The 14,204-nt window shown below is 42.5% G+C and overlaps 1 protein-coding gene across 1 annotated transcript in view; it reads right to left on the bottom strand.

Annotated features, from left to right (window-relative positions):
* gpr158a (G protein-coupled receptor 158a) overlaps positions 1-14,204 on the bottom strand; it is a 597,333-nt gene that overhangs the window by 34,311 nt on the left and 548,818 nt on the right. The gene's annotated exons all lie outside the window — the stretch shown is intronic.

The raw sequence follows: 14,204 nt of genomic DNA, 5'->3' as shown, positions 1-14,204 counted from the left end.
CTATGCTCAACTGGTGCAGTTACACCACAAGTTACATGCTAAATGTATGTGATTGCAGATTATGTGAGATTACAGCTGATAGCTCATCTTAAAATTCTACAGTTCCTGCTGCATCTAATGGTGGTAGGCATTAAAACATGTAATGGAGGGAGACACCCACAGACACCCCAATCCTCATCAGCGATAGAACAATTCTCGTTGTCACAAAGAACATGGCCAGGTGGATAATCTCTTCCTTAGGTCTCCATTATCACAGTTGCCAGTCCTCATCCATTGTGATTTCATTCTTGTGCTGAAAATGGCTGAATGCACTGAACAGGGCGAAGGGTATGGCCTTCTACATCATCCAGGCTGGCAAGCTGAAGCTGTTCTCCAGATCCAGCCATGTCTCTGGCCATGTTGTTCTACATGACTGCTCCAGCTTGGAGCTGGCACAGTAGCATAATGGTTAGTGCATTCCTTTACTCCGCTGACAATCACACATTTGGGTTTGATCCCCACTCCTACCTGTAAGGACTTTGCATATTATCCACGTCTGTGTGGATTTCCTCCATGTGGTATGTTTTCCTCCCACATTCCAAGAGGCGTACAGTTAACGTTAGTGAGTTATGGGCATGCTATATTGACACCAGAATTATGGCAGGAGCAGAATTAGGCCATCTGGCCCATCGTGTCTGCTCCACCATTCAATCATGGCTGATCCTTTTTTCTATCTCCTCTTCAACCCCAGTTCTTGGTCTTCTCCCCGTAGCCTGTGATGCCTTGTCCAGTCAAGAACCAACCAATCTCTGCCTTAAATACACCCAATGACCTGGCCTCTACAGCTGCATGTTGCAACAAATTCTACAAATTCACCACCCTTTAGCTAAAGAAATTTCTCTGCATCTCTGTTTGAAAGGTCGCCACTCTATCCTGAGGCTGTGCCCTCTTGTCCTAGACTCTCCCACCATGGCAAACATCCATACCACATCTACTCTGTCTAGGGCTTTCAACATTCGAAAGGTTTCAATGAGATCCCCCCCATCCTTCTGAATTTCAACGAGTACAGACACAGAGCCATCAAATGTTCCTCCTATGATAACCCTTCCATTCCTGGAATCATCCTTGTGAACCTCCCCTGGACCCTCTCCAATGCCAGCATATCATTTCTAAGATGAGGGGCCCAAAACTGTTCACAATACTCAAGGTGATGCCTCACCAGTGCTTGATAAAGCCTCAGCATCACATCCTTGCTCTTGTATTCTAGACCTCTTGAAATGAATGCTAACATGGCATTTGCCTTCCTCACCACCGACTCAACCTGCAAGTTAACCTTCAGGATGTTCTGCACAAGAACTCCCAAGTCCCTCCCAGGGATCTCAGATTCCTGGATTTTCTCCATTTTACTATCCACTTTGATGTTATTTGCTAGCTTATTTTTATATTTCATCTTTTCCTTTTTTTAGTTGCTCTCTGTAGGTTTTTAAAAACTTCCCAGTCCTCTATCTTCCCACTCCTTTTTGCTTTTTCAATAGCATTGATTTCCCTTGTCAGCCACGGATGTACTATTTTACCATTTGACTACTTTATTTTTGGAATACACATGTCCTGCACCTTCCTCATTTTTCCCAGAAATGCACACCATTGCTGCTCTGTTGATATCCCTGCCAGCAGGTCCTTCTAATTTACTTGGCCAACTCCTCTCTCATACCACTGTAATTTCCCTTACTCCACTGAAATACTGCTACATCAGCCTTTACTTTCTCCCCGTCAAATTTCAAGTTGAACACAATTATATTGTGACCACTGGTTCCTAAGGGTTCTTTTACATTAAGGTTCCTAATTGCCTCCGGTTCATTACATAACACCCAGTCCAGTATAGCTGATCCTCTAGTAGGATCAATGACAAACTGCTCTAAAAAGCTATCTCTTAGTCATTCAACAAACTCACTCTCTTGAGATCTGTTACCAACCTGATTTTCCCAATCGACTTACATGTTATAATCTTCCATTACTACCATACCATTGTCCTTTTGACTCGCCTTTTCTATTTCCTGTTGTAACCTGTGGTCCACCTCCCAGCCACTGTTGGGAGGCCTGTCTATAACTGCCATTAACGCCCATTAAAGTAAAAACCTTTGCAGTTTCTTAACGCAACCTGCAAGGATTCAACATCTTCCGATCCTATGTCACATTTTCCTACTGATTTGATGTCATTCTTTACCAGTAGAGCTACACCACCCCCTCTGCCTACCTTCCTATCCCTCTGATATAACGTGTAACCTTGGAAATTCAGCACCCAATTACAACCATCCTTCAGCCACGATTCAGTGATGGCCACATCATACCTGGCAATCTGTAATATTGCAACAAGATCATCTACCTTGTTTCTTACACTACATGCACTTAGATACAACACTTTGAGTACCACATTTGCTATCCTTTCTGACTCTGCATCCCTAATGATTTGATACTCAGCTTGTTGGCTGCAACTAAGTCCCATCACCTGCCTGTCCTTCCTGACAATCTGACCGCATGCTATCTTCACTTTTTTTACCATCCTTCCTTTCCTGATATACAAATGACGCATTTCACTGTACATTTCGATGCATATGTTAAAAATAAAGCTTAATCTTAATCTTTAATATTTACTTGTAATGTGAATGTAAATAGATCCAGCTGAGCCAATTATTTCCTCATCAGTCTATGCCAAATCAGTGGCAATGTGACGATAATGGTCAACTAGATTTTCTCATCTATAATTTGTTTGGTTTCTGATCTGCCAGGAACACCCAGTTCTAAAAAAAAAATCATCACAAGCCCTGTGCAACATAGACAAAAACATGAACACAAGGGGTAAGATGAGACTGACTGTCTTTGTTATCAGGCAGCAACATAGCTAGTAAGGTATCAAGGAGCCAAAGTAAAACTTGAGTGCACCAAAATCAGCAGCAAGTGGTCCCTTGGCTACAGTCAAACTTAGCCCAGGGAAGAATGTCTGGTGATGGTTTGAAGTTAATCACCTCAAATCCTTTGAGAGACAAGAATATTTCAAATCTAGTATTGTGCATTAAAAAAATATTAATTGAGGATTTACTGGATAAGTCATTTTTTGGGAACAGTGATCACAATTTCATATGTAAAATATTTAGACAGAAAACGGAGCTTTTATTCTAGAAAAGCAAACTATAAAGGCACAAAATGTGAGTTAGCAATAATTGATCGGGAATCCACAGAAAAATATGATGGCTTGTTAACTTTTGAGGAACTAAAACATATTTTACTAGTCATATCATTTTAAGTTAAAAAATACAAAGGTGGAATCAACAGAAGTTAAAGGTGGAATCATATCCAAGGAAATGTCAAAAAATACAGTAAACCTGAAGAGGTAAAATTTCAAAATTCAGCAGAAAGCTATTGACAAGGAAAGGGGAAGTAAAATATTACAGTAAGGCAACAATAAACATAAAAAAGATTGTAGGAACTTCCATAAGTTCAGTAAAAAGGAACGCATCAGTTCCAGTTAATGTGGATCCTTACAGAACAAAACTGGAAAATTATATTGGACAAGAAGTAAATAGCAGAGACATTAATTTAAAATGTTATGCTTCTCTTCATGCAAAACCTTTCAGGAATAGTGGAGGAGTGCAGGTCTTGAGTAAATGGAGAGATCAAAGAAATTAACAATAATAATAAAATAACCCTGAAGAAATTAATAGAGCAGAAAGCTAATAAATCATCAAGACCTAATCATCTACATCCTTGGGTTTAGAAGAAGTTGACTATGGAGAGGTCAGATGTGCTGATTGTCATCTTTCAAAATTCCACAGATTGCTTCCAGCAGAATGGATGGAAACAAGTGTAACTCAAATACTAAAGAAATGAGGGAGAGAGGATCAGTTATCCTGATACCAGTACAAGAAAAAATGCTAGAATCTATCATTAAGGAAGCAGCAACAGGTAACATCAGAATCAGTCACTTTATTGCCAGTATGTGAAACATACCAGAATTGATTGTGGTTTGGTGCCAAGCATAAAACACAGGATAATACTATAGCAGACAACACCATAACAACTAACAACTTCCAAGACAATAGTGCAAACAGCCATGAGCACTCGACAATTAGCAGAACAGTCACATGTGCAAATGTCAATAATCAAACTTAAATAGATGTAAACATAGACAGATTAAAGAGTTATCAACAGGACAAGGAGAACAGGAAAGACCATTTAATGGATATTGTGCATGACAGTCAGGGTGTTACACCTGAGTGAATTTTGATGACAATCTGGATAGCTACCGGAAAGAAGCTTTGAAGTTGACATATTCTCCTGGTGGTGATGGACTTGTAGTGTCTCCCTAATGGCAATTTTGTGAGTAGGTTACTGTAGGCTGGGTGGACTCAGCAGTAATTTTTTTCAGCTCTTTCCTTTGCTCTGGCGATGAAGAGGTCTTCTAATGTCGGTACCTGATAGCCAATGATCTTCTGCACTGAATGGACCACTCATTGCAACCTGAACTTGGAAAGGGAGGAGGCAGCAGGAAACCATGGTGGTTATAACACTCTCAATGATGGCTGGGCAAAAATTCATCAGAGTATGCCCTGAGATGTTAAGCTTCCTAAGCTAGTGTAGGAAGAACAATCTCTGCTGGGCTTTCCCAGTGATGTGTAATGTACTTGTTCCACTTAAATGTATTAGTAAAGGTAGTTCCCAGCCTGAATAAGGCAGATAGGTGTGTTGGTGGAAATCAATCCTCATTTCCAGTGTCTTGATAGCACTAAATTCCAAGTTGCTATAACAACCTGTGAGAGAGGACATGGGAGAACCTCTCAGTAGAAAAGAGATCCATGATGCCATCAGAAGTCTGAAAGAAACAATGCCATTTGTCCTGGTGGGATCTCAGCAGAGCCCAGCACTCCTGCATCAGATACATGCCTTGCCTCTGAAGGTCCTGGAAAGGGAACAACAGCCCTCAGTGCTCATGGATGCACTAATAGTGACTATGTTCAAGAAGAGAGACAAGGCAGACTGTGGCAATTACAGAAGCATCTCCAACCTGTCAGCAACAGGCGAAGTGCTTGCACATATCCTTGTCAACTGACTCCTTCCACACTATCTGAAGTAGTACACCTTGAATCACAGTGTGGTTTCTGGCCATGTAGAGATACCACAGACATGATCTTCAGAGCAAGCCAATTACAGGAAAAATGCCATGAACAAAGGCTTTCATAGATTTAACAAATGCATTTATACAGTAGAATGCCAAGCTCTCTAGTATATATTGAAAACATGGCTGTGCTGACAAGTACTTATGAATACTGAGGTTATTGCATGATGACCATAATACTCAGCAATAGTGGCGCTGAATCAGAACACTTCATGGTCAAGACAGGAGCAAAACAGACCTGTATCATTCTGTATACCCTATTTGCCATTTTTTACTGCTACCCTTCAACTCATTGGCCAAGACTTGCCACAGGGAATTCCAAATGTGTATGGAATGAACAGCAGGCTTTTCAAACTCAACCAGTTCAAGGCCAAGAACAAGGTCAGCACCACCACCACTATCATAGAGCTTCAGTATACGGATGGCAATGCTTTCACAGCTCTCTCTAAAGGAGAGTTCCAATTTACCCGAATGCTTTTGTCAAGGCATATAGAGCCCTGGATCTTGTTTTGAATATGAAAGAGACACAGGTCAAATAACAGCCTTCACCCAACCAGCCATTTGTCCAGCTCTCCATAACAGTTGATGATATTGGCCTTGAAAATGACAATTACTTTCGCTAACAACGGGAATTCTGCAGATGCTGGAAATTCAAGCAACACACATAAAAGTTGCTGGTGAATGCAGCAGGCCAGGCAGCATCTCTAGGAAGAGGTGCAGTTGACGTTTCAGGCCGAGACCCTTCGTCAGGACTAACTGAAGGAAGAGTGAGTAAGGGATTTGAAAGTTGGAGGGGGAGGGGGAGATCCAAAATGATAGGAGAAGACAGGAGGGGGAGGGATGGAGCCAAGAGCTGGACAGGTGATAGGCAAAAGGGATACGAGAGGATCATGGGACAGGAGGTCCGGGAAGAAAGACAAAGGGGGCGGGGACCCAGAGGATGGGCAAGGGGTATTTGCAGAGGGACAGAGGGAGAAAAAGGAGAGTGAGAGAAAGAATGTATAAAAATAAGTAACAGATGGGGTACAAGGGGGAGGTGGGGCATTAGCGGAAGTTAGAGAAGTCGATGTTCATGCCATCAGGTTGGAGGCTACCCAGACCGAATATAAGGTGTTGTTCCTCCAACCTGAGTGTGGCTTCATCTTTACAGTAGAGGAGGCCGTGGATAGACATGTCAGAATGGGAATGGGATGTAGAATTAAAATGTGTGGCCACTGGGAGATCTTGCTTTCTCTGGCGGACAGAGCGTAGGTGTTCGGCAAAGCGGTCTCCCAGTCTGCGTCGGGTCTCGCCAATATATAAAAGGCCACATCGGGAGCACCGGATGCAGTATATCACCCCAGCCGACTCACAGGTGAAATGTTGCCTCACCTGGAGGGACTGTTTGGGGCCCTGAATGGTGGTAAGGGAGGAAGTGTAAGGGCATGTGTAGCACTTGTTCCGCTTACATGGATAAGTGCCAGGAGGGAGATCAGTGGGGTGGGATGGGGGGGACGAATGGACAAGGGAGTTGCGTAGGGAGCGATCCCTGCGGAACGCAGAGAGGGGGGGGAGGGAAAGATGTGCTTAGTGGTGGGATCCCGTTGGAGGTGGCGGAAGTTACGGAGAATAATATGTTGGACCCGGAGGCTGGTGGGGTGGTAGGTGAGGACCAGGGGAACCCTATTCCTAGTGGGGTGGCGGGACGATGGAGTGAGAGTAGATGTACATGAAATGGGGGAGATGCGTTTAAGAGCAGAGTTGATAGTGGAGGAAGGGAAGCCCCTTTCTTTAAAAAAGGAAGACATCTCCCTCGTCCTAGAATGAAAAGCCTCATCCTGAGAGCAGATGCGGCAGAGACGGAGGAATTGCGAGAAGGGGATGGCGTTTTTGCAAGAGACAGGGTGAGAAGAGGAATAGTCCAGATAGCTGTGAGAGTCAGTAGGCTTATAGTAGACATGAGTGGATAAGCTGTCTTCAGAGATAGAGACAGAAAGATCTAGAAAGGGGAGGGAGGTGTCAGAAATGGACCAGGTAAACTTGAGGGCAGGGTAAAAGTTGGAGGCAAAGTTAATAAAGTCAACGAGCTCAGCATGCGTGCAGGAAGCAGCGCCAATGCAGTCGTCGATGTAGCGAAGGAAAAGTGGGGGACAGATACCAGAATAGGCACGGAACATAGATTGTTCCACAAACCCAACAAAAAGGCAGGCATAGCTAGGACCCATACGGGTGCCCATAGCTACACTTTTAGTTTGGAGGAGGTGGGAGGAGCCAAAGGAGAAATTATTAAGAGTAAGGACTAATTCTGCTAGACGGAGCAGAGTGGTGGTAGAGGGGAACTGATTAGGTCTGGAATCCAAAAAGAAGCGTAGAGCTTTGAGACCTTCCTGATGGGGGATGGAAGTATATAGAGACTGGACATCCATGGTGAAAATAAAGCAGTGGGGGCCAGGGAACTTAAAATCATCGAAAAATTTAAGAGCGTGAGAAGTGTCACGAACATAGGTAGGAAGGGATTAAACAAGGGGGGGATAAATTACTTTCGCTACCGTGGCAGAAATCTCTCATCAAAAGCAGACATCAATTCAGAGATCAACCACTGCCTGAGTAGTGCTAGTGAAGCTTATGCAAGATTAAGGAAAAGAATCTTTGAAGACCACAGCCTACAGCTCCAAACAAAACTTTTGGTCTATAGAGCAATCATCCATCCAATCATGGACACCTACAGTTTACACCTGAAAACTGTGGAACAATACCACCAAAATCTTACAAAAGATTTTGAGGATCATTTGGAAGGACAGATGCACTAACACCAGCATACTGGAGGAGGCCAACAGGAACAGCATTTCCACCACTTTAAAACAACACCAACTCTGATGGACAGGTCACTTCATTCAGACGCCTAACTCACACCTTCTCAAACAGGTCCTTTACACCCAGTTGAAGAAAAATCGGTGGGGCCCTGGTGGGCAATGGAAACACTTCAAAGATAGCATCAAACTCATCCTGAGGGAATTCAAAATTACATGTATGACCTGGGTAGACATTGCACTCAGTGGATGCACCTGGAGAAATTTGTGCAAGAGGGAGCTGTGATACGGAGACTGGTCTCCACTGTGCTGCACAGAACAAGTAGTAGCTGTGAAAGGAGAGCATAAACAAGCAAACACCCAAACAACTAAACCCAGCTACCATTTACTCCTGTTCATACTGGACCAGAATACGAGGATCCCAGAATGGTCTCTACAGCCACCTGAGAATGCACCAATAGACAACCCCTGGAAGAACATCTTACTCGACATGAGGGATTACACTACTAATAATTAGACTCAAAAAAGTCCTTACTGACAAGATAATTTAACAAAATTAGAGTCCGGTATTGGGAGTAATCTGCAGGTGCAAACTGAAGATTGTTTAAAGGACAGAAATAAAGTAGGAATATGCAGGATATTTTGGTGTTAGATTGTGTTGCAGGGATTATAAAATACACGGTCCTGCTGAAGACACAAAAGTAAGTATGGCATTGTGAGGAGAATACAGAAAAGTTTTATGGGGATACGGATGAATATTGGCTTTTATTAGGAAACTGAGGGACAACTTTAGGTACAGAGGAGATATCAGTGGTAAGTGTTTTACGCAGAGAGTGGTAAGTGTGTGGAATGGGCTGTCAGTGACGGTGGTGGAGGCAGATACAATAGGGTCTTTTAAGGGACTCCTGGACAGGTACATGGTGCTCAGAAAAACAGAGGGCTACGGGCAATCCTAAGTAATTTCTAAGGTAAGGACATGTTCGGCACAGCTTTGTGGGCCGAATGGCCTCTATTGTGCTGTAGGTTTTCTATGTTTCTATTTTTTTTAACTTCTGCACTCAGAGGGCGGTCTGTATTTGCCCTTCAGTTAAAGTATCTGCTAGAGGAAGCAGGGCAAAGAAATGGCAGATGTACTTCTTTTACCAACTTAAATTGTGGAGGCATTAGTAGTGATCTTTCAAGAATCACTAGATTCTGGAATGGTTCTAGAGGTCTCGAAAATGGCAAATGTCACTCCACACTTTAAGAAGGGAGGGAGGCAGAGAAAGGAAATTATAGGCTAGTTAGCCTCACTTCAGTGGTTGGGAACATGTTAGAGTCCATTATTAAGGATGAAGTTTCAGGGTACTTGGGGACACATGATAAAATACACCAAAGTCTGCATGGTTTCTATCAGGGGAAATCTTGCCTGTGTGACAGGGTCCTGAATTACTCCCATGAACTATGCTTTTGAAAAGAGAGAGAGTTATTTAACACCGACATCTTGTTTTTAAGAGAGAGAGAGCTGAAGACTGCTCATAGTTTGTTTATACTTTCCACAAGGACATTGCCTGCTTGAATGTTCTTACAGAAAAAGAAGGGAGGAGCTGTTATTTGAGAGACAGGGGGTACTCAGTACAGGGAGATAAATAGAAGGTCAGATGATAGACCTGAGACACATGGTTTTGGACACTGAATGAGCTTTGTTCTGCCTACAGAAAAAGTGGGTTTTGGAGGATCGATCAGGTGGATCGATCAGTGGCTGTTGCAGTATGAAAAGGGAGTGACTAGTAGGGAGTTGTCTGTGTGCCCAACCCTCGCCTGGGTTGATAGCTCCACCACAGAAGAACGGTTCCCTTTCGTTGTGGTCATAGTCGGTGACTTCTAAAGGATTTCGGAGGACAACGGGAAGATCAACGGCGTCAGATCACCTGAAGACTCAAATCTCTCCCCCCTCTCTCTCGCTATCACTACGCAACTCAATACCACGAACTGAACTGAACTTTACTCATCATCGTAAGACTGTATCTATTTACCCCTAGACTTGAAGAAGCTTGGTTTTCATATATTTCCAACCTTACTTATATATAATCATAGCTAACCTGTTTGATTCATCTGCATTCATATTACTGTATTGCATAGTTACTAATAAATACCATTAGTTAATAGCAATACTGGACTCCAAAAGTGTTTTCTATTTCTGCTGGTGCTTTAACCTGTCACGGGGTACGTGACACCTGATAGATCAGTTGGAATCCTTTGAGGAAATAACAAGCAGAATAGACAAAGGAGAGTCAGTGGATGTTGCATAGTCGGATTTTCGGAAGGCCGTCGAAAAAGTTCTGTTCATGAAGCTGCTTACAATAAAAGCCCGTGGTATTGGAGGAAAGATACCAGCATGGATAGAAGATTAGTTTACTGGCAGGAGAAAAGGAGTCAGAATAAAGGGAGCTTTTTCTGGTTGGATGTTTGTGACATTATATGTGAATAGTTTCAATGATTGAATTGATGGCTTTGTGGGCAAGTTTATGGATGATACGAAGGTAGGTGGAGAGGCAGCTACTATTGTGTTGACGAAGCAGGGAGTCTGCAGAAAAACTGAAGTACGGATTAGAAGAATGGGTAATGAAGTGGCAGATGGAATATAGTATAGAAGTGTATGGTCATGCACTGTGGTAGAGGAATGAAGGTGTAGACCATTTTCTAAATGGGGAGATAATTTAAAAATGTTAGCATTCATTTTGAGAGGACTAGAATATGTAAATGCAATGATGTAATGTGAGGTTTATAAGGCATTGGTCAGACAGCACCTGGTGTGCACTTTTGGGCCCTTAACTCAGAAAGGATGTGCAGGCATTGGAGAGGTTTCAGATGAGGTTCACAAGAATAATTCTAGGAATGAAAGGGTTAACGTACGATGAACATTTGATGACTCCAGACTTGTACTATCTGGAGTTTAGAAGAATGAAGAACGATCTCATTGAAACATTGAATATTGAAAGGCCTAGATATAGTGGACATGGAGAGGGTGTTTCCTATAGTGGGGAGTCTGAGACTAGGAAGCCCAGCCTCAGAATAGAAGGATGTCCCTTTACTACAGAGATTAGGAGGAATTGCTTTAGCTAGAGGGTGGTGAATCTGTGGAGTTCATTGCCACAGGCAGCTGTGGAGGCCAAGTCATTGGGTATACTTAAAGTGGAGGTTGATAGGTTCTTGGTTAGTAAATATATCAATGGTTACAGGGAGAAGGCAGGAGAATATGGTTGAGAAGGAGAATAAATCAGCCAGACTTGGAGCAGTCTGACGGGCTGAGTGGCCTGGTTGTGGCCCAATGTCTTATGCTCTCTTAGAATCCACATGCACAATGTCCGCATCTCTTCCTTCATTAACCACCCCTCATTTGGAAAAGATACAGTAAAGTTTACTGAGGAGAGAAGTTATACAGAGGGATGTTGAAATGCAAGCTCATAGCCCCCACAAAGTGACAGCAGAAATAGATAAAGTGGTAAAGAAGAAATATTGTGTGCAGTTCCAGTTGCCACATTATGAAAAGGATCTGGAGGCTCTAGAGAAGGTGCAGAAACATTTCACAGTTGTGTGGATTAGGAGATGTTGGACAAAATTGGAAGGTTTTTTTCTGGAGCGCCAAAGCCTGCAGTCAACCTGACTGAGGTATATAAAATTATGAGAGGCATAGATAAGTAAATAGAGTTTTTTTCTGGGGTACAAACATCAAATACAAGTTAAAATCAAATTTATTGTTATTTAACCGTATACATGTATACCACCAAACAGTGCACATACAGTACCTTACACAAACACAAAGGTAATATTAACCACAATAAATTAACAAATAATAAGGTGCATTTACGACACAAGTCAAAACCTAAACAGTATATTGGTGCTTCATATATGATGACAGCTTGGTGGTGACAGGGAACTCAGTAGTCTCATGGTCTGGGGGAAGAAGTTGTTTTCCATCCTAGCAGTCCCTGTCCCCATGCTATGCTACCTCCCTGATGGTAGTGGGCCAAAGATATTGTTGGATGGATGGGAGGGATCAATGAAAATACTAAGGGCTCCTGATAAATATCTTGGATGGGTGGAAGAAAAACCCCAATAATCCTCTCAGCAGTTCTTGCAATCCTTTGTAGGATCTTGCTGTCATATGCCTGTCAAATTCCTGTATCAGATGGTGATACAGCTGGCCGGGACACTCTCATTCGTTCACCTGTAAAATCTGGTTAGAATGGGGAAGGTGGGGAAGGTAGGGAAGCCTCACTTGCCTCAACCTCCTCAGGAAGTGGAGACATTGGTGTGTTTTTTTTTTGGCTATCTAGGTGAGACAAGATGCATACAATACAAGAGGTATAGTTCGAAGGCGAGAGATAACATCCTATCCAGGTACTTATCCAAATGTCTCTTAAGTGTTGCAATCAAACCCACACCAATCCCTGTCGCACACCACTTGGCACAAGTCTCCAGTCAGAGAGGAAACCTCTACTACCACACTCTGGCTCCTCACAATAAGTCAATCCTATTTACCACTTCACCCTAAATGCCAAACCCCTGAACCTTCTGGATCAGCCTCCCACGCAGGATTTCGTCAAATGCCTTGCTAAAGTCCATGTCCACCACCTTTCTTTCATCAATTTTCTTGGTACCCCAGTGAAAAACTCTGTAAGATTGGATAGATACAACCTACCATGAATAAATCCATGTTGACTATCCCTATTCGGGCCATGTCTATACAAGTACATATATATCCTGTCCTTTAAAATATATTCCAATAATTTACTCACTACTGATGTTAGGCTCACTGGAACTTTTGCCTATAACACTCTTATATCTTCACGTTGTAAAATTCAAGTTCAAGTTCAAGGTTATTATCATCCGACAGTACAGAATCAATCAAAACAATGTTTCTCTGAAGCACAGTGCACCTACAATGCATACTGTATATCATGCGCAGCACATAAAACAAAATGTTACCACAGATAAGTTAATAAAATAAAATTTAAAACGCATGTGAAGTGCACAGTGTTTTATGGAACTGCAACATTACCTCATGACTTTGAAATTAATCACCCAACACACCTTCTTAACAACCATATCAACATATACAGCAGCTTTAAGGGATCTATCGATGTGGACACCAAGATTCCACTATTCCTCCACAATGCTAAGAGTCCTACCATTAACTTTGTACTCAACCTTCAAGTTCAACCTTTGAAAGTGTATCACTTTATATCTTTTCAGATTGAATGCCATCTGCCAATTCTCAGCCTAGCTCTGCGTCCTGTCAATATCCTGTAGCAACCTTCTACCCTATCCACAACACCACCAACTTCTGTCATCAGCAAACTTATTAACCAACAATTCCACTTCCTCATTAAAATCATTTATAAAAATTATAAAGAGCAGAGGTACCAGAACAGATCCCTGAGGAGCACCACTGGTCATCAACATCTAGGCAGAAAACTCTCCAATTACACAGTATTTGCACAGATCGGGGTTCGGGTGGTCGAGACATCCCAACTTCCCAGTTTTGGTGGGACTCAAATCATACCAACTGTAGACGTATGGAGTTTGTGAAAGGTGGTTTTCTTACCGCTGAATCCAGCGGCTGTTAATGAAGGACTAACAAGCCACATCTCTGGATACACCTGATAAAAAGAGGCTTCATTATGTTTTTCAAAAGTTCCAGCATATCCTCGTTCCTAACATTAACATGTTCCAGAATATTAGTCTGTTCTACGCTGTCCTCACATTCGTTAAGGTCCCTCTCATTGGTGAATACAGAAGCAAAATATTCAATATCTCCCCTACTTCCTCTGACTTTAGGCACATTTCTTCTTTTATCCCTGAGTGGTTCTTCCCTCACTCTAGTCATTTTCTTGTTCTTCACATACATGAAGAACACCTTGGGGCTTCTTTAATCCTACTCACTAAGGCTTTCTGATATCCCCTTCTAGCTCTCCTAAGTTCCTTCTTAAACTCATTCCTGGCTGCCTTATTACTTTCTGGAGCCCAGGCTGAACCGTGCTTCCTAAACCTTAAGTAAGGCTTCTTCTTCTTTTTGACTTGATGCACCATTTTTCTTGTCAACCATGGTTCCTCCACCCTGCCATCCTTTCTCTGCCTCAATAGGACCACCTATTGAGAATCCTAAGCAAGCGCTCCCTAAAAAAATCCACATTTCTGTTGTATATTTCCATGAGAATATCCATTCCCAACTTATGCTCCAGAGTTTCTGCCTAATAGCATCATAATTCAACCTCCCCCAA

The sequence above is a fragment of the Mobula birostris genome, chromosome 3 (genome assembly GCF_030028105.1).
Source record: "Mobula birostris isolate sMobBir1 chromosome 3, sMobBir1.hap1, whole genome shotgun sequence".
NCBI lineage: Eukaryota > Metazoa > Chordata > Chondrichthyes > Myliobatiformes > Myliobatidae > Mobula > Mobula birostris.
The sequence above is the reverse complement of the archived record's forward strand: the minus strand, read 5'-3'. Positions and strand labels throughout refer to the sequence as shown.